Source organism: Prionailurus bengalensis, chromosome D1 (assembly GCF_016509475.1).
Source record: "Prionailurus bengalensis isolate Pbe53 chromosome D1, Fcat_Pben_1.1_paternal_pri, whole genome shotgun sequence".
NCBI lineage: Eukaryota > Metazoa > Chordata > Mammalia > Carnivora > Felidae > Prionailurus > Prionailurus bengalensis.
The window spans coordinates 99,691,570-99,710,594 of NC_057346.1; the positions used below are offsets into that span (position 1 = coordinate 99,691,570).

The 19,025-nt window shown below is 37.3% G+C and overlaps 1 protein-coding gene and 1 non-coding gene across 5 annotated transcripts in view; one reads left to right on the top strand and one right to left on the bottom strand.

The window, feature by feature from the left end:
- The window catches only part of CD1H11orf49 (chromosome D1 C11orf49 homolog), a 197,626-nt gene that overhangs the window by 107,309 nt on the left and 71,292 nt on the right, over nt 1-19,025 (top strand). The window lies entirely within an intron of this gene.
- Nucleotides 13,356-13,459, bottom strand: LOC122484533. The gene has a single exon (XR_006297601.1). It is a non-coding gene; the product is annotated as a U6 spliceosomal RNA (small nuclear RNA).

Genomic DNA, 19,025 nt, shown 5'->3' on the forward strand with positions numbered 1-19,025 from the left:
TTCAGCATGTCTTGGAAGGAACGGTTCAAATCTCCATTTAATCATCAGATAGGGACAGAAAGTAGGGTTTCTACTGCAAACCTTTAAAGCTGTATTAAAAAGACCGAATCCCCAGTTTAACCATACAACAGCTGCTGTCCTGCTGCTGCCAGAAACAGGGAAAACCCTCCAAGAGCTATCTGCTGTTTGTTTGTTCATCTGATAAACATGCCATGACTTGGGGAGAGCACACACTTCCCCTGCAGGCAAGCGCGGGTCTGGGAAGTTGCATGCAACAGCAATAAGGAAGAAATCCCCACTCTGTGGGAGAGGTTTCGGCAGGGACTCTGCTAAGCCTATTTGCAGTTTTGCTGAGTTATTTACCAAGATGAAGGGACTGGGTGTGGCTGGTCTAAGATTCCTCCTGGGAAGTCACTTCAAGAATCTCCTTAATTTCCTCACCCTTCTTCATCTTTGTTCTCTGGCTTTGGTGCAAGGGTGCAGTCAGTCGCACCCAGTTGGCCGCTGTTCCCGGCACACTGAATTCTTTGAAGCCGGCTCTTGCAGCCAAGGATTCCCTGCCCTGTTCTTTTCTCCTTGCCCTGATTTTAAAAACAGTTCTGGAAATTCGCATCTGGCATGGAGATGGATGAAAAGGAACTTCGTGGGTTGCATGCTGTTTTTCTAGACACATAGGAACCAAAAAGGACCTTTAGGAGCTTTAAAGTATTATTTCTCAAGAAAACCAATACTAATGCATTTTACATGAACAAATTATAAAGTAGGCTCTGCCATCAGCACTATCATTTAAAAGTATTTTAGTGCGAAGAGGCCATACAAGTGGGACGAAACTGATACCGGAAAGTATTTATCACCACCTCTGTCACTTGAAGAAGGAATGTAAGAGTGTATTAGCTGATTGAAACCTTGGGAAAGACGTGTAACAAAACATACAAAGATTAATGAGTAGTCCACAAAGACATTTACCAGGTGACCAATATTTTTAAAAATATTTACAGGGGCGCCTGGGTGGCGCAGTCGGTTAAGCGTCCGACTTCAGCCAGGTCACGATCTCGCGGTCCGTGAGTTCGAGCCCCGCGTCGGGCTCTGGGCTGATGGCTCAGAGCCTTGAGCCTGTTTCCGATTCTGTGTCTCCCTCTCTCTCTGCCCCTCGCCCGTTCATGCTCTGTCTCTCTCTGTCCCCAAAATAAATAAAAAACGTTGAAAAAAAAATTAAAAAAAAATAAAATAAAATATTTACAAATAGGGGCTCCTGGGTGACTCAGCTGGTTAAGTATCTGACTCTTGATCTCAGCTCAGGTTATGATTTCGTAGTTCCTGAGATCGAGCCCGGTGCTGGGCTCTGCGCTGATAGCATGGAGCCTGCTTGAGATTCTCTCTCTCTCCCTCTCTCTGCCCTTCCTCCTCCCCCATATGCTCTGTCTCTTTCTCAAAATAAATAAACATTAAAAAAATATTTACAAGTAGATGAATTTAGCCACATAATCACAGTGGGTCTGGTGACAAAAAATTAGTAGTCTGAAAAATATATAATTTCAGTTTTCACAACCTTATTTGTCTTGCTAACTGGCCAATAATTCCTTACAAGCATATTTCTACTTTTAAAATAAAATTAAATCAGGAGGCAATGCTGGACAAGGAAATAATAAAATTCTAGGGAGACACTGAAAAATCTACATTTATTATTTAAAGTTGCAGGACAGCAGAATGGCATGATACCATTTATATAAAATTATATATATTTTATGTCTGTGCATGTTTATGTGTATACCAAGATGTTTGGAAAGAGGTTTACCAAAATATTAGTGGTTTTCTCTCAGTGCTGGCATTTTACTTTTTTCTTCACACTCTTCTATAGTGTTCGAATTTTTTTTAAAATGACCATGTAACATTTTCACAATCACAATGAAAATAAAGCTATTTTTATTTTGAAAAAAAAGGAAAATTTTGTTGGAGCATTTGTTATGCCCAAAGTGGTACTAGGAGTTATTAGATGTAGAAAAGAAGACTGTGGCCTTGCCACCGAGATGCATACAGTCTCGTTGGGAAGACGACTAAAGAGTGGTATAGTGTAGGGGTACCTGGGTGGCTCAGTCGGTTGAGCCGCGGACTCTCGATTTTGGCTCAGGTCATGATCTCATGATTTGTGAGATCTGTGCAGACAGCAGGGAGCCTGCTTGGGATTCTCTCTCCCCCTCTCTCTCTCTTTCTCTCTCTCTGCCCCTTCCTTGCTTGCTCTCTATCTCTGTCTCTCTCTCAAAATAAATAAAGAACATTTAAAATTTAAAAAGAGTGGTATAGTGTAATCAGGTGTCAGGATACGTGTTTCAAAGAAGTGCTACAGGTCACCAGGAAGAGGAAGTCACGTGGAAGCTTTCATTAAAGACAGTTGGCTCAGGTTGAACCTTGAAAGATGGCTGAATAGGACTAAGAGGAAGGAAAAGGGCATTTTAGGCAGCGTGAGCACTGAGGTGATAAAGGTATCTGGAAAGACAGTGAGGAAACCAGCTTATCTGGAGTAATAAGCAAATATGATTTGTGGTAGAGAAATTTACTCTCTTGCCAAACTTATTCCATAAGCTATCTTTATTTGGATCTATTACAAACTACATTTTAGTATACTTGAGCATTTTAAAAAGCAGATCCTAGAAGAGTAAATGAATTCTGAATATTGAAAACTGAAAACTGAATTCTGAATATTGACCTAAAGTGACATAAAAACTAGGACCGCTGGGAACATTTCATTATGTTAGTGTATTGAGGATGAAAGACTTCAGTATGTGTCCCCTGTAATCCTGTCATCTCTGTCAGAAGCTTGCTCTCAATTCAGCCAGTGGCTTTTTGTACAGCCTTATAATTTGTAATTAACATATTCCTACCCCTTTCTTCTTCTATTAAAAAAAATCAAAGAGTGGGACATGAAGGATGGGGCCAAAACAAAAACAAAAGTTTATTTTTGAAAAGGACATTAAGAATGAGACTCTTCCAAACAACGGAGTCAGGATTCGCTTTCAGTAGTTACTTGGTTAACGTGATTGCATTACGTTTGTAGTAAACTCGCTAAATACTGTAGCTATGTAAACTATACTTATCATGCAAACAAGTTTTTCTGAGAACCATATATTTGACATTTTAAATACAAAATGTCAGTCATAAAGCTTTCCTTTTTGAATTCGTGTATTTATTAAATGCTTTCAGTGTTCAAAGCGCCATGCTGGGTGATGAAAAGTACGCAGAGAACTCGTTCATTCATCTCTTCATTTACTCAACAGTATTTGCTGAGTGTGTCCTCAGTGCCAGGTTGTTATTGTAGGTGCTGGAACTAAAAGGATAGAGATAGTTCTATTTTTAAGCAGTTCATAGTTTGGGGGCGCCTGGGTGGCTCAGTTGGTTAAGTGTCCAACTTTGGCTCAGGTCATGATCTCACAGTTCGTTAGTTTGAGCTCCACATTGGGTTCTCTGCTGTCACCCCAGGAGTGTAACAGTAAAAAAACTGGGCTTCCAGAAAAAGAAAACAGAGGAATTAGAATGCCATCAGGTTTCTTAATAGCAGCACTGGAAGCTAAAAAACAATAGAGCAATGCTTTCCGAATTCTAAGGCAAAATTATTTCTGACCTAGAATTCTGTACCAAACCAACTCTGAGATAGAATACAGATTTTTAGATAGGCAAGAGCTTATAAATTTTAACTCCCATAAACCTTTTCTCATGAAACTGCTGGAGGATGTATTTCATCAAAAAATGGGATTAAATCTAAAAAGATAGAATTATGGGATCTAGGAACAAGGGATCCAACAACACAGGGCAGAGGTAAAGAGAATTCGTAGGATGATAATGAATGATAGTCGCAGACAACCATTTGTGCAGGAGAGCTAGAAAACAAACAATTCAGATTGGAGAGCAGAAAACTCCTAGAGGAATGTGTATAAGAATATAAAAAAAAGAACTGATAAAACTTTTTAGTTTTATCATTTGGAGAAGTAGAGATTAATTTGGAGAAGTAGAGATTAATACTTCAGTTAAAGAAGTAACAATTAGGGGTGCCTGGCTGGCTCAGACAGATGGTGGAGCATGCGACGCTTGCTCTTGGGGTTGTGAGTTTGAGCCCCACGTTGGGTGTAGACATTACCTGAAAATAAAATCTTTAATTAGAAAAAAAAAAGTAGTGATTAATTCTTAGAAACTCCAAGCAAACCAAGAAAGTGGTAAGTATTCCAAGAAAAAAAGTTGTATAAGAAAAAATGTGCTAATAATATACTCTGTGGCTTGGCTGTGAATAATGTTTATAGAGCATAAAAATATAAGTACTGAACATTTTAAGCTAAAATTAGCACTATATAGGGGTGCCTGGGTGGCTCAGTTGGTTGAACGGCCGACTTCAGCTCAGGTCATGATCTCGCGGTCTGTGAGTTCGAGCCCCGCGTCGGGCTCTGTGCTGACAGCTCAGAGCCTGGAGCCTGTTTCGGATTCTGTGTCTCCCTCTCGCTGACCCTCCCCTGTTCATGCTCTGTCTCAAAAATAAATAAAATGTTTAAAAAATTTTTAATAAAAATAAAAAAATAATAAAATTAGCACTATATATTAGAAAGATTGGAATATGGGAAGTGTGCGTAGGTGGTAAAAAAGATAATTTGTCATCTTCAACTAAGAGTCCAAAGATGATGTCTAAAACTTAAATATTGATAAAGAGCAGCATAGACATATTGTTAAAAAATGAAAAGTGGAAAACAGAAGGCTCGGTGAGTTTGTGAAGTGGAATTAGTTAAGAGTTGCGGCTGTAGCTTGATTTAGAGTCAACTGAGTTTGAAAAGCCAGTGAACCTTTCAAATGAGCTTGTCCAGCAGCTTTCAAGACTGATACAGAGATTGGAAGAGGAAATATGGTCAGTAGTTAAATCATGTGAATGAGTGAGATCGCTGAGGAATGAAAGTGTAGTGAGAGGGGAGATAAGGGAAGAACTTTGAGGGATCCTTATATTTAGAGGGTGAAGAAGGAAGAAGAATCAGGGAAGAAACAGTCAGCATGTATGAAAAGAAATGGCATAGTATGACATCACAGAAGCCAAGGAGGAGAGTTCCAAGGAAAAGATGAGCAACAGTATCAGTTGTCACAGGTGGAAAACTAAGAAAAGACCCTTCGAATCCACAGTGATTGAGTGATCACCCATAACTTTCAAGAGAACAGTTTAGTTGAGCGATGGAAGCAGTATTGAAAGGATTACTGAGTGCATGAATGGGTGGTAAGAAAGAGATAATGAATATAGCACACCCTTCTGAGAAATTTGGCTTTGAAAAACAAAAGGAGAAGGCAGCTCTTTCTGCCCATGGGTCCTGTCCTGGGCTTTAGTAAAACACGTTTCTGCACCCCCACCCCACAAAAAAAGTAGCTTTAGCGAATAGTCCTTGAAATTTTTTTAGATTAAGGGATCACGTAAACATATGTGAGTAGATAGCAAAGAGTTAATGGAAAAGGCAAGGTTAAAGATGCAAGTGTAAGGGGATAATTGATAGAGCGGGGTCCCAGAGAAACAGAAAGAATATGGACTCAAGAGCACAGATGGAGAGATTAATCTTAGTAAGAAACAGGAAAGATTCTTTCTCTCAGAGAGGAAAGAAAGAGGTGAGGATAACTGAAGACAAAAAGAAATATTAAGGCATAGGGGAAGGAAATTGAAGGACTTAATAATCAGGTGACTTGATCTTCACAATAAAATAGTGTATCTGCTTAAGGTTGGGAGTTGGGGCAAAGGGTTAGTTTGGAAATTTGAGAATGGAAAATGTCTGGGGCAGCTGTTGTAAGAATGTAATACAAAGTCAGAAGGAGATGACTAAAAGGATTACCCAGTAGCCATGAGCATCCAGTTGAGGTTAGATATGAATTTGTAATAAAGCCAATCAATATGGTTTCTGGACTTCCTCCAAGAACGCTGTATCTCCAAAAGTTGTATTAGTCATCATCTTGGCGGGAGAAGGGTTTCCTTGGAGTGTCTTAGGAGATCCCAGGGTTCAAAAACTTGAGAAAAATGTTTGCTCAAGGAGAGTTAATGCTCAGGAGTAGCAAAGAACAGACTTGCCTTGTGGGATACTTCCATCTGTGGGTCATTCAGAGGTCTTGTGGGAAGAATCATGGGCAATGAAAAAGAAATATACTTAAGAGACTTAAGAGAAGCAAAACAGTTTGGTATCAAAAAGATCTATAGCTGCTTGTATATCTAGACACACATCTGAGGGTGGGGGCATGTTGGAGAACATCTGGATTCAGATAAAAGAAGAGCAGAAGAGAAGTGACATCATCGTGGGATTAGACTGTAGTTTACCTAGCCAGATGGAAGGTATAGATTAAGCATTTTTGATGTACATCACAAAACTGGACTGAGTTAGGAGAGTATGGTGATAGGGATTTCAAATGTCAAGACATAAGCTCAAAGTCACATTCAGCCAGAAAACAGTATACTTGATTCCTTTGCGTTTTTCTGATCATTAAAGGAATACTTGCTTATTGTAGAAATGTAGTAGAACAGAAAGGTGTAATGAAGCAGAAGAATAATCACCTCCAAACCCACTCCTAACAGCACTCACCATTTATTTATATACTTGCTGTTATTCCTAGTAGGGTTTTTGTTTTGGTTTGGTTTGGGTTTTTTTGCTTGTTTGGGGGTTTTTGTTTTTGTTTTTGGTGGGGTTTTTGGCTTACACAACAGAAATTTATTTTCTCACAGTCTCCAGGCTAAAAGTCTAAATCAAGGGGTCAGGAGGTTTGGTTTCTCCTGAGGCCTCTCTCCTTGGTCTAATTTTTTCTGTATACATGGGTGTTTTTACACAATACATATTATGCTAAATATACATTTGTATAACCTTTTTTTTAAATGTAGAAGCATTTTCTCATGTATAATTCTCACATATCCCATATATATCTTCATATATATCTAAAGTTCTTTTTAAATTTCATTTTATTTATTTTTTCTTCTTTAAAATTTTAAATCTTTGATTTGCCTTCATGTTATCTTTATCTCAGAAGGAGGCAACATGAGATAGGAGTTCTAGATATAATTATAAAAACAGTTTCACTCTGGGTGGCTCAGTCTGTTGAGCGTCCAACCGTTGATTTCAGCTCAGGTCATAATCTCGCGTTTGGTGAGTTCGAACTCTGCATTGGGCTCTGCGCTGATGGTGTGGAGCCTGCTTGGGATTCTCTCTGTCCCCTCTCTCTCTGTCCCTACCCTGCTAGCACCCTCTCTCTCTCAAAATAAAGAAATAAACTTAAAAAAATTTTTTTAACAGTTTCAACTCTTGACTATTTGCTATTCTTATTTATACTTTTCTGAAGATTCCAGTCAATACTATTAGGCAGGAAAAAGAAATAAGAAAGAAATAAGAGACATAGAATTTTTAAGGGGAAGGAAAATTACATTATTTGGAAGTGATATAATTGCTTGGAAAGCCCAAGATAAACTGAAATCTATTATAAATATTATAAAACTTCAGCAAGGCAATAAGAGAAAATACACTAAAACGAATAATTTATTTAAAAATAATAGCCTTTATATATTCAAATAAGAAGAAAAGTCCCTTTTTATAATAGCAAGGGAAGATAAAATACCTATGAATAAACCTAACAGGAATATGCAAGATCATATGAAGAAGGCTTTAGAACACTACTGAAGAGGGGTGCCTGGGTGGCTCAGGTCACAGTCTCACAGTTCATGATTTTGGGCCCCACGGCTGGGCTCTGTGCTGACAGCCTGGAGCCTGCTTCAGACTCTGTGTCTCTCTCTCTCTCTGCCCCTCCCTCACTCATGCTCTCTGTCTCTCTCAAAAATAAATAAAAATTTAAAAAATATTTTTAAAAAAAACCACTACTGAAAAACCCCAAAAAACACTTGGGCATATGGAAAGGCATACTATGTTCTTGGAAAGGAAGACTTAAAAATCATAAAACTGTCACTGCTCCTTTATCTAAGTCCTTTAGATAAAATAATTCCTTTAATCCTCACAACAGCCCATTGCAATGAACTTGCTCAGACTCACAGAGCCAGTAAGTGGCAGAGGTTGAATTTAAACTCGGGAAGTTGGCTCCAGTATACATGCTCTTCATCACTATGCTATACAAACATTCATTGTTGGCACAGGAATAGATAAGTAAAAATCACCGGACCAGAATCGAGAAGCCCAGAAATTGACCCAAATGTGAAAGTGGAATTAACCTATGTTGGGGTAGGGAAGGCATGTGAAATCAATGAGCTCAACTAGTAGCAATCTTTAAAAAAAATTAAGCTGGATTTCTTCCTTATACCTTATATAAAAATAAATTCCAGATGGATCAAAAATTTCAATGTAAAAATTGAAACCATAAATATACTCAAAGAAACCACAGGAAAATGTTTTTATAATCTCACAGAGAGAAAAGGCTTTCTAAATATGAATGGCAAAAAAAAAAAACAACAAACGCTGGAAGCCATAAAAGAAACTATTGATGTATTTCATTAGATAAAAAAGAGTGAAAAATTGGCTTGACCGAAAAAACCCTATAAATAAAGACAAAAAATTAACAACAAACATGGAGAGATATTTGCAACTTATATTACAGATGAAGGGCCAATTTCCTTACATACAGAGTTCCTAAAAATCAATTATAAAAATACTGGGGCACCTGGTGGTTCAGTTGGTTAAGCATCTGACTTTGGCTCAGGTCATGGTCTCATGGTTTGTGAGTTCGAGCCCCGCATCAGGCTGCTGTTGATGCAGAGCCTGCTTCAGATCTTCTCTCTCCCTCTCTCTCTCTGCCCCTCCCCTCTCATATGTGTTTTCTGTCAAAAATAAACTTTTTTTAAAAAAATCTAAAAAAAAAAACCAATAAGGTATACAATTCAGTGGCTTTTAGTATATTCATATACAGTTGTACAACCATCACCACAATCAGTTTTAGAGTATTTTCATCACCAATTCCCTCCATTCCCCCACAAAACCCCATACCTAATTAGCAGTAACTCTAATTACTAATTACTTACTACTTTTCCCCCACCTACCCACTCCTAGCCCCAGGCAACCACTAATTTACTTTCTGTCTCTTTGGATTTGCCTATTCTGAGAATTTCATATAAATGGAATCATACAATATGTGGGCCTCTGTGTCTGGTTTCTTTCACTTAAAATAATATTTTCAAGGTTCATCCATTCTATAGTGTATATGCATGCCTCATTCCTTTTTACGACCAAATAATATTCCATTGTATGGATGTACCACATTTGTTTATCTACTCATCTATGGACAGATATCTGAGTTGTTTCTTCTTTTTGGCTATTATGAATAATGCTGCTATGAATATCTGCATTCAAGTTTTTGTGTGAACATGTGCTTTCATTTCTCTTGGGTACATGCCTAGGAGTGGAATGCTTGGTCATATGGTGATTCTTGGTGTAACTTTTTGAGGAACTTCTTGACTGTTTTCCAAAGTAGCTGCATCATTTTATGTTCCCACCAGCAAGGTATGAATTATGGCTTCTCCACATTCTTGCCAACACTTGATATCATCTGTCTTTTTTATCATAAGCATCCTAATGGGTATGAAGTAGTATCTCATTGTGCTTTTGATTTATGTTTCTCTCATAACTAATGACGTAGAGCATCTTTTCACGTGCATATTGGTCATTTGTACAACTTCTTTGGAGAAATATTCATCTACATTGTGGTATGTATCAACACATTTGTTTCTTTTTATTGCTGAGTAGTATTCCATGATATGAATATAACACAGTTTAGTTTTTGTTCACCTGTTAATGGACAGGTAAATTATCTAGTGTTTGGCTACTATCAATAAAGCTTCTATGAACATTTGTCTACAAGTCTTTTTGTGCACATATCTTTTCCCAGCTTTATGGTGATATAATTGACATATAACATTGTAAGTTTGAGGTATACAAAGCGATGATTTGATACATATATATATATATATATATATATATATATATATATATATACACACACTGCAAAATGATCACCGCAATAAGGTTAGTTAACACCTACATCACCTCACATAAGCACCTGGTTTTTTTGTGGGTTTGTTGTTGTTGTTGTTTTGGGTGGTGAAAACATTTGAGATTTGCTTTCTTAGCAACTTTCAAGTATATAATACAGTATTCATAAGTATAGTCATTATGCTATATGTTACATCCCCAGAATTTGTTGATCTTATAACTAGAAGTTTATACCCTTTGATCAATATCTCCCCATTTCTCCCACCCCACAGTTCCTGGCAACCACCATTCTACTATTTCAATTAGTTTGTCTTTTTTAGATTCCATATATAATTTTTTTGATTTTAGAGAGAGTGAGTGTGAGTGGGGGAGAGGGGCAGAGAATGGGAGAGAGAGAGAGAGAGAGAGAGAGAGAGAGAGAGAGAGAGAGAGAGAATCCCAAGGAGGCTCCACGCTCAATATTGAGCCTGATGCACGGCCCAGTCCCACAACCTGAGGATCACCACCCGAACCAAAATCGAGAGTCAGATGCTCAACTGACTGAGCCACACAGGCACCCCTAAGGTTCCATATATAATTTGAGATCATATAGCATTTGTTTTCCTCTGACTGACTTATTTCACTTAGCATAATGCCTTCAAGATCCATCCACGTTACTGCAGAAGGCAGGATTTCCTTCTCTTTTATGGCTGAATTGTATTCCACTATATACATATACCACATTTTTTTAATCCATTTGTACGTCAACACTTAGGTTGTTCCATGTCTTGACTATGGTGAAGAATGCTGAATGAACATGAGAGTGCAGATATGTCTTGGGGATAGTTATTTCATTTCCTATGGATATTATACCCAGATATGAGGTTGCTGGATCATATGATTGTTCTATTTTTAACATTTTGAGAAACTTCATACTGTTTCCCAGAATGGCTGTACCAATTTACATTCCCCTTAACACAAGCATCTTATGTATATGTTGGTCATTAATATGTCTTCTTTCGGAAAATGTCTATTCAGGTTCTCTGCCCATTTTTTAATTGGATTATTTGGGGGTTGTGCTATTGAGTTGTATGAGTTCCTTATGTATTTTGGATATTGATGACTTATCAGATATGGTTTGCAAATCTTTTCTCTCATTCTGTAGTTACCTTTTCATTTTGCTGACTGTTTATTTTGCTGTGTAGAGGCTTTTGTATTTGATGCAGTTACTTTTTGCCTTTGTTGCTTGCACTGTGGTATCACATCCAAAAAATCATTGCCAAGACCAACGTCAAGGAGCTTTCCCCCTATGTTTTCTTCTAGGAGTTTTACAGTTTTCAGATCTTCTATTTAAGTCTTTAATCCATTTCAAGTTAATTTTTGTGAGTGGTGTAAGATACGGGTCCAGTTTCATTCTTTTGCATATGAATAGCTTGTTTTCCTGGCATTGGCACCATTTATTGAAGAGACTATCCTTTCCCCATTGAGCATTCTTGGCTCCCTTGTCAAAGTTTGTTCACTGTATATGTGTGGATTTATTTTTATGCTCTTGATTCTTGTCAAAGTTAGTTCACTGTATATGTGTGGATTTATTTTTATGCTCTTGATTCTGTTCCATTGGTCTGTGTATCTGTTTTTGTGCCAGTACCATACTGTTTTGTTTATATTAGCTTTGTAATATACTTTGAAATCAGAAAGAATGATGCCTCCTGCTCTGCTTCTTTCTTAGGATTGATGTAGCTCTTCAGGGTCCTTTGTGGTTTCTTATGAATTTTAGGATTTTTTTCCACCGCTATGACATATGCCATTGGAATTTTGATAGGGATTACATTGAATCTATAGATAGCTTTGAGGAGTAGGAGCGTTTTAACGTTAATTCTTCCAATTCATGAACACAGATATCTTTCCATTTGTTTGTGTCTTCTTCAGTGTTTTTCATCAAAGTCTGAGTTCTCAGTGTACAGATTTTTCACCTCTTTGATTACATTTATTCCTAAGTATTTTATTGTTTTTGATACTATTGTAAATGGGATTGTCTTCTTTATTTCTTTTTCAGATAACTTGTTGTTAGTGTACAAAAATGCAACTGGTTTTTGTATGTTGATTTTGTGTCCTGCAACTTAACTGGATTGATTTTTTAGTTCTATCAGTTTTGGGATGGATTTTTTTTTTTTTTTTTTTTTTTTTTTTTTTTAAGAAAGAGAGGGAGCACACACGAGCTAGAGAGAAGGGCAGAGGGAGAGAGAGAGACAGAGTCCCAGTCAGGCTCCACGCTCAGTGCAGAGCCTGACGAAGGGCTCAATCCCATGACCCTGGGATCATGACCTGAGCCAAAATCGAGTCGGATTCTCAACTGACTACACCGCCCAGCTGTCCCTGGATGGATTTTTTTAAAGATTTTCTACATAAAGTTATATCATCTACAGAGACAATTTTACTTCTTTTTTTTTTTTTTTTTTTTAATTTATTTTTGGGACAGAGAGAGACAGAGCATGAACGGGGGAGGGGCAGAGAGAGAGACACAGAATCGGAAACAGGCTCCAGGCTCTGAGCCATCAGCCCAGAGCCTGACGCGGGGCTCGAACTCACGGACCGCGAGATCGTGACCTGGCTGAAGTCGGACGCTTAACCGACTGCGCCACCCAGGTGCCCCAATTTTACTTCTTTAAAAAAAAAAATTTTTTTTTAATGTTTATTTCTCCTCCAGAGTGAGACAGAACACAGTGTGGGAGGGGCAGAGAGAGAGGGAGACACAGAATCTGAAGCAGCTCCAGAGCCTGACACGGGGCTCGAACCCAGAAACCACGAGATCATGACCTGAGCTGAAGTCGGACACCTAGCTGACTGAGCCACCAGGCGCCCCTTACTTCTTCCTTTCCAATTTGGATGGCTTCCATTTCTTTTTTATTCCCTAATTTCTCTGGCTAGGGCTTCCAATACTATGTTGGAAAGGAGTGATCTTGTTCATGGTCTTAGAGGGAGAGCCTTTAGTCTTTCACTATTATGTTAGCTATGGGCCATAAATGGCCTTTATTTTGTTGAAGTACATTGCTTCTATACCCAGTTTGTTCCGAGTTTTTTCATGAAAGGATGCTTAACTTCATGGACATATGTTTTTATTTCTCTTGGGTAAATATCTAAGGGATATTTGCTGGCAGACTTTTTCCAAAGTGATTGTACTGTTTTACATATCTACCAGCAATGTCTGAAAAATCCCAGTTGTTTCATATCCTTGCTAACATTTGGTGTTGTCAGTCTTCTTTTCCCCCCTAGCTTATTTATTGGTTTATAATTTGCTGAGATATAATTGACAGATAACATTGTATAAGTTTAAAATATACAATGTGATGATTTGATATATGTATATATTGTGAAATGATTATCACAATAAGGTTATTTTTTTTAAATATGGAACACTTCACAAATTTGCATGTCATACTTGCACAGGGGCCATGCAAATCTCTGTATTGTCCTAATTTTAATATATGTGTTGCCAAAGCAAATACAGACTTTTCATTTTAGCCTTTCTAGTGAATATGAAGTGGTGTCTCATTGTGGTTTTAATTTGCATTTCCCTGATGATTACTGACACTGAACAGTTTTTTATTGCTTATTAGCCATTTTCTTTGTGAAGTGCCTCTTGAAATCTTTTCCTCAGTTTTGGGTGGGTTGTTTTAATTATTGTGTAGTAGGAGTTCCTTGTAACCAGTCTGGTTGTAAGTCAGATATGCTTATTGCAAATATTGCTACCATTCTTTGGCTTGTTTATTTCCTTAATGGTGCTCTCATTGAGCAGAAGTTTTTAAAGTCCACATTTGATCAATTTTTTCTTTTATGATTAATGACTTCTGGGTCCAGTGTTAAAAAAACCTTTGCTACCCTAAGTTTGTGACAGTATTACCCTTCATTTTCGTCTAAAAGCATCAGAAATCTAGCTTTTATGTTTGGTCTATAATCCATCTTGAATCAATTTTTGTGGGTGGTTTGAGGTTGAGGTCAAGATCCTTTTTTGTACCATCTGGATAGCTAGTTGTTTATTCCAACACTATTTGTTGAAAAGACTTCACTTTTCCCACTCAATTGTTTTGGTTCCTTTGTTAAAAAAAAACCAAAACACCAAAAAACAAAAACAATTGACTATATATGTGTGGGTGTGTTTCTAGATTTTCTATTCTGTTCTATTGATATATTTGTTACACTTTAGTCTTGATTAGTTTAGCTTTATAATAAGGTAGTGTACACACCTCAACTTTGCCTTTTTCTAGATTATTTTGGTCATTAGAGGTCCCTTGCATTTCTATATAACTTTTAGAATAAACTTGTCAATTTCTACAAAAAAAAAAAAAAAGAAAGAAAAGTAAATAAAGCCTGACAAGAATTTGATTGAGATTTGAAGACTCTGTAGATCAATTCGGGGTGAATTGTCAACTTCACAGTATTGAATCTTCCAATCCATGGACATAGTACATTTTTCCTTAGATCTTCTTACATTTCTTTCAGCAATGCATTACAGCATTTAATATACAGATCTTACACATTTTATTAAAGTTATTCCTAAATATTTTGTTTTGTTCTCCCATTATAAATAGTATTTTTTTAAGTTTATTTATTTATTTTGAGAAAGCAAGAGAGCACCAGTGACGGGAGGGGCAGAGAGAGAGGGAGAGAGAGAATCCCAAGCAGATTTCGCACTGTCAGTACAGAGCCTGATGCGGAGCTTGAACTCACAAACTGTGAGATCATGACCTGAGCTGAAATCAAGAGTCGGACGCTTAATCGACTGAGCCACCCAGGTGCCCCAAGAGTATTATTTTTTAAAGTTATTTTCTTTACCGGTTTTCCATTTTAAGAATATAGAAATATAGGGGCACCTGGGTGGCTCAGTCAGTTAAGCATCTGACTCTTGATCTCAGCCAAGGTCTTGAGCTCAGGGTCATGAGTTCAAGCCCCACACTGGGCTCTGTGCTAAACATGAAGCCTACTTAAAAAAAAAAAAAAATTACATATATATAATTACCTTTTGTACATTATATCCTGTGACTTTGGTAAATTCACTTATTAGTTCTCATAGTTTCTTTGTAGATTTCTTAGAATTTTCTGCAGCAAAATCATGTCACATGCAAATAGAGGCAGTTTTACTTCTTCCTTTACAATCTTGGTAAAGGTCTTTCTTTCTTCTTTCTTTATTGCACAGAGTAGGACCTCATTACAATATTAAATAGAAGTGGTAAGAACAGATAACATTGATTTGGCCAGAAAGTTTTCAGTCTTTAGAATTAAATATGAGGTTTTTCATGGATGCCCTTTAGTCGGTTGAGGAAATTTACTTTTATTCTTAGTTTGGTGAGAATTTTTATTGTGAATGGGTATTCAATTTTTTATTTTTCTGAATGTATTGAGTGACATATGGTTTTTCCCCTTTCTGATGTTCATGTGGATAAATCCACCTTAGTCGTGATTTATTATCATTTTCACATATCATTGGATTTCTTTAACATTTTATTAATGACTTTCGCATCTATCCAATGAGGTATTTTAGACTACGGTTTTCTTTTCTTGTAATATCCTGTCTGTTCTGAGTGTCAGGATTATTCTGACATTAAATCATTAATCATAAAAACATTGTGATTAAACTCATAAAATGCGTTTGGAAGTATTTCCTCCTATCTTTTCTGAAAGATAATATAAGATTGGTAATTTTTTTTAAGTGTCTCTTTTTCTAAGAAGACTTGAACTTTTAAGTTAGGTTCAATCTGCTTCTTGTAAGCTCTTTTCCTAACATTTCTCATACATATAATTATTTGCTTAAATTCTACTTTTCTTGGGGCACCTGGGTGGCTAAGTCGGTTAAGCATCTGACTTTGGCTCACGTCATGATCTCGCGGTTCGTGAGTTCGAGTTCTGCATCAGGCTGTCTGCTGTCAGCAAAGACCCCACTTTGGATCCTCTGTCCCCCTTTCTCTGTCCCTCCCCAGCTTGTGCTTAGACTGTAAGTTCCAGGAAAGCATTTATCTATCTTGCTTACTCTATGTTCCTAGCATCTAGCCAAGTGCCTGGTTCACGGTATATATAAATGAATACTTAGTGAATTGCATTAAATTAAAGGGAAAGTAAGAGACTAGGAAAACTGAGAATTGTGGCAAAATACTGAAGACAATATAAAAAGTTTTCCTTTTAATTTTTTTATTTTAATTTTTTATTTGAGCATAATGGATGCACAATGTTACATTAGTTTCAGGTGTACAACAGAGTAATTCAACATCTCTGTATGTTTTGCTGTGCACACCACAAGTAGTTACCATCTGTCACCATACAAGTATTATAATAAAAGTGATTATATTTTATGATGTACCTTTTATTCCTATGATGTATTCATTCCATAACTGGAAGCCTATATTTCCTACTCCCCTTCACCCATTTTTCCCATATCCATACCTTCCTCCCCTCTGGCAGCCATCAATTTATTTTCTGTATTTATAGATCTGATTATGCCTTTTGTTTGTGTATTGATTTTTTTTTAGATTATACATATGAGTGAAATTACATGGTATTTGTCTTTCTCAGTCTGACTTACTTCACTTAGCATAATGCCCTCTAGGTCCATCTATGTTGTCACAAAAGGCAAGACCCCATCCTTTTTTATGGTTATATAATATTCCATCTCATATATATATATATATATATATATATATATATGGTACACATATATGCACACACACACACATATACCACATCTTCTTTATCCATGCATTCATTGATAGACACTTGAGTTGGCACATCTTGGCTATTATCAATAATGCTGCAATAAACATAGGGGTGCATATATAAAAGTCTTCCTTATTAAAAAAATTACATTGCAGCAAAAAGAACAATGAACCCTAGATGGATGGTATTGTATTAATAAATGAAAGAAAAGAAAAGAAAATTCACCTCCTACTTTCATTTATTCTTCTCAGTTAAAGAGGGTGCTCTTTGGACTGGAAAAGATAAAATGAACAGTAGTTCCAGGGAATAAAATCAAACATAACTGAGATTATAAGAGATCACCTAACTGCTTTAAATGAACTTAAGTTTCTGGATCTAATTTATATTCCAAGGTACCGAGGCCTAGTAGATAAGCTGACTGAACCACTGCCGGCGGTGTTTAGAAAGTGGAAATTGTGAGGGTACCTGGGTGGCTCAGTCATTTGAGCATCTGACTCTTAATTTCGGCTCAGGTCATGATCTCATGGTTAATGGGAGCAAGCCCTGTGTCGGGCTCTGTGCTGACAGGATGGAGCCTGCTTGGGATTCTCTCTCCCTTTCTCTCTGCCCCTCCCTCCCTCATGCTTTCTCTCTCTCTCAAAATAAGTAAACTTGAAAGAAAGAAAGAAAGAAAGAAAGAAAGAAAGAAAGAAAGAAAGAAAGAGGAAATTGTGCCCATCATGGGGAGGGAAGGGGAGAGAAGTTCCAAATGTAGAGGCAGGGACTCAATATTCAGAAGGTCATTTCAGCAGACTGAAGGCTGGTGACCTTGACATCTATCTTGGGTGATATTCTTCAACTATTTATTAAAAAGAATCAATATCTATACCTATTCAGAAAAGGAAGTTGTGTTAACTGTAAGTCTATCAGAGTTTATTGAAGAAGAAGTTAGGGGGGAGGATGTGGGGACGGAGGGGAGAAGAGAAGAGGGAAAAGGAAAGCAAGAGAGCCCATGCTTGGTGGGTAAGAAGACCTGGTTTCAACCCCAGCTCTGTCACCTCTTAGTAAAATGACATTGGGCAAGTTACTGAATCTCTATAAGCCACATTTCCCAATTGGTGAAATAGAAATAATAAGAGAACCACCTATTTCATAGGGTAGTCCTGAGGTTTAAATCAAATAATATGTCTAAAATGGTTATTTCTCAAAATCAGTGATAACTGTGAAGTGACAGGAGCGATGGTACATGATGTTAATGGCAGTAACATTGAAGGAGGAGGGAATGACACAGCCAGTGCAAACTTCTTCCCTTTGTGAAGGGATTACAAGACTGGTAAATCCGGAGAAAACTATACTTAGCATGGCTATATTCATTATATTTGTTTAGTTTAGTTGAATCTCAGCAGGACCTTGGCACCCTCTCCATGATATCCTTATGAATACGCAGAAGGAATAGAGGATGGGTAATAAATAAGTGGTTGAAAATCATACCAAAAATGTACTAATTAATGGGTTCAGATCATGCTAAAGGGATATCTCCAGAAGTAGAATTCTGGGCTCTGTCCTTAGCCTTTCTTTTTCTTTCTTAATCCATTATTTGAATGAGAGCATTGATGGCAAGCTAATCAGAGTTGGGAGGGATAGCTAAGAAGCTGCCTAAAAGAAACAGGATCTGAAAAGAAATAGTATAATACAGTGGAGCAAATATGGACGTAGTATCATGGGTCTGCAACCACTAGCTGTGTGGCCTTGAGTAAGTTAAGTAACCACCTGAGCCTTTGTTTCCTCATAATACCACTCGTCTCCTGGTAGTTGTGAGAATAAAGTTGTGTGTGTGTGTGTGTGTGTGTGTGTGTGTGTGTGTGTGTATTAGTTATCTATTGCTATGTGATATATTTACCCCAAACCTTAGAGGCTTAAAACAATAAACATTTATTATTTCACACAGTTTCTAAGCATCAGGAATGCAGAATCAACTTGCTTGGATGGTTCTCCCTCGTAAGACTGAAATCAAGATTTAGGTTGGGGCTGCAGCCATCTGAAGGCTTGCTCACTTATATCACTGTTGGCAGGAGGCCTCAACAGTTCTCATGTTCCTCATGATTATGGCAGTGACTTCCCCAGAAAAAGTGATCTCAGAGAGAGCAAGCAGGATGCCACAGTGCCTTTTATGAACTAGTCTCTGAAGTCACACACTGTCACTTTCATTCTATTCTATTCATTAGAAATGAATCAGTAAGTTTAGCCCATACTCAAGGGGAAAAGAATTGGGATGCACCTTCAAAAGATTTTGTAGATGTATCTGAAAACCACCACAATATAAAAAGCACTCTATATAGTGCTTAACTCTTAGTAGGTACCCCATATATGGCACCTATTATTATACTG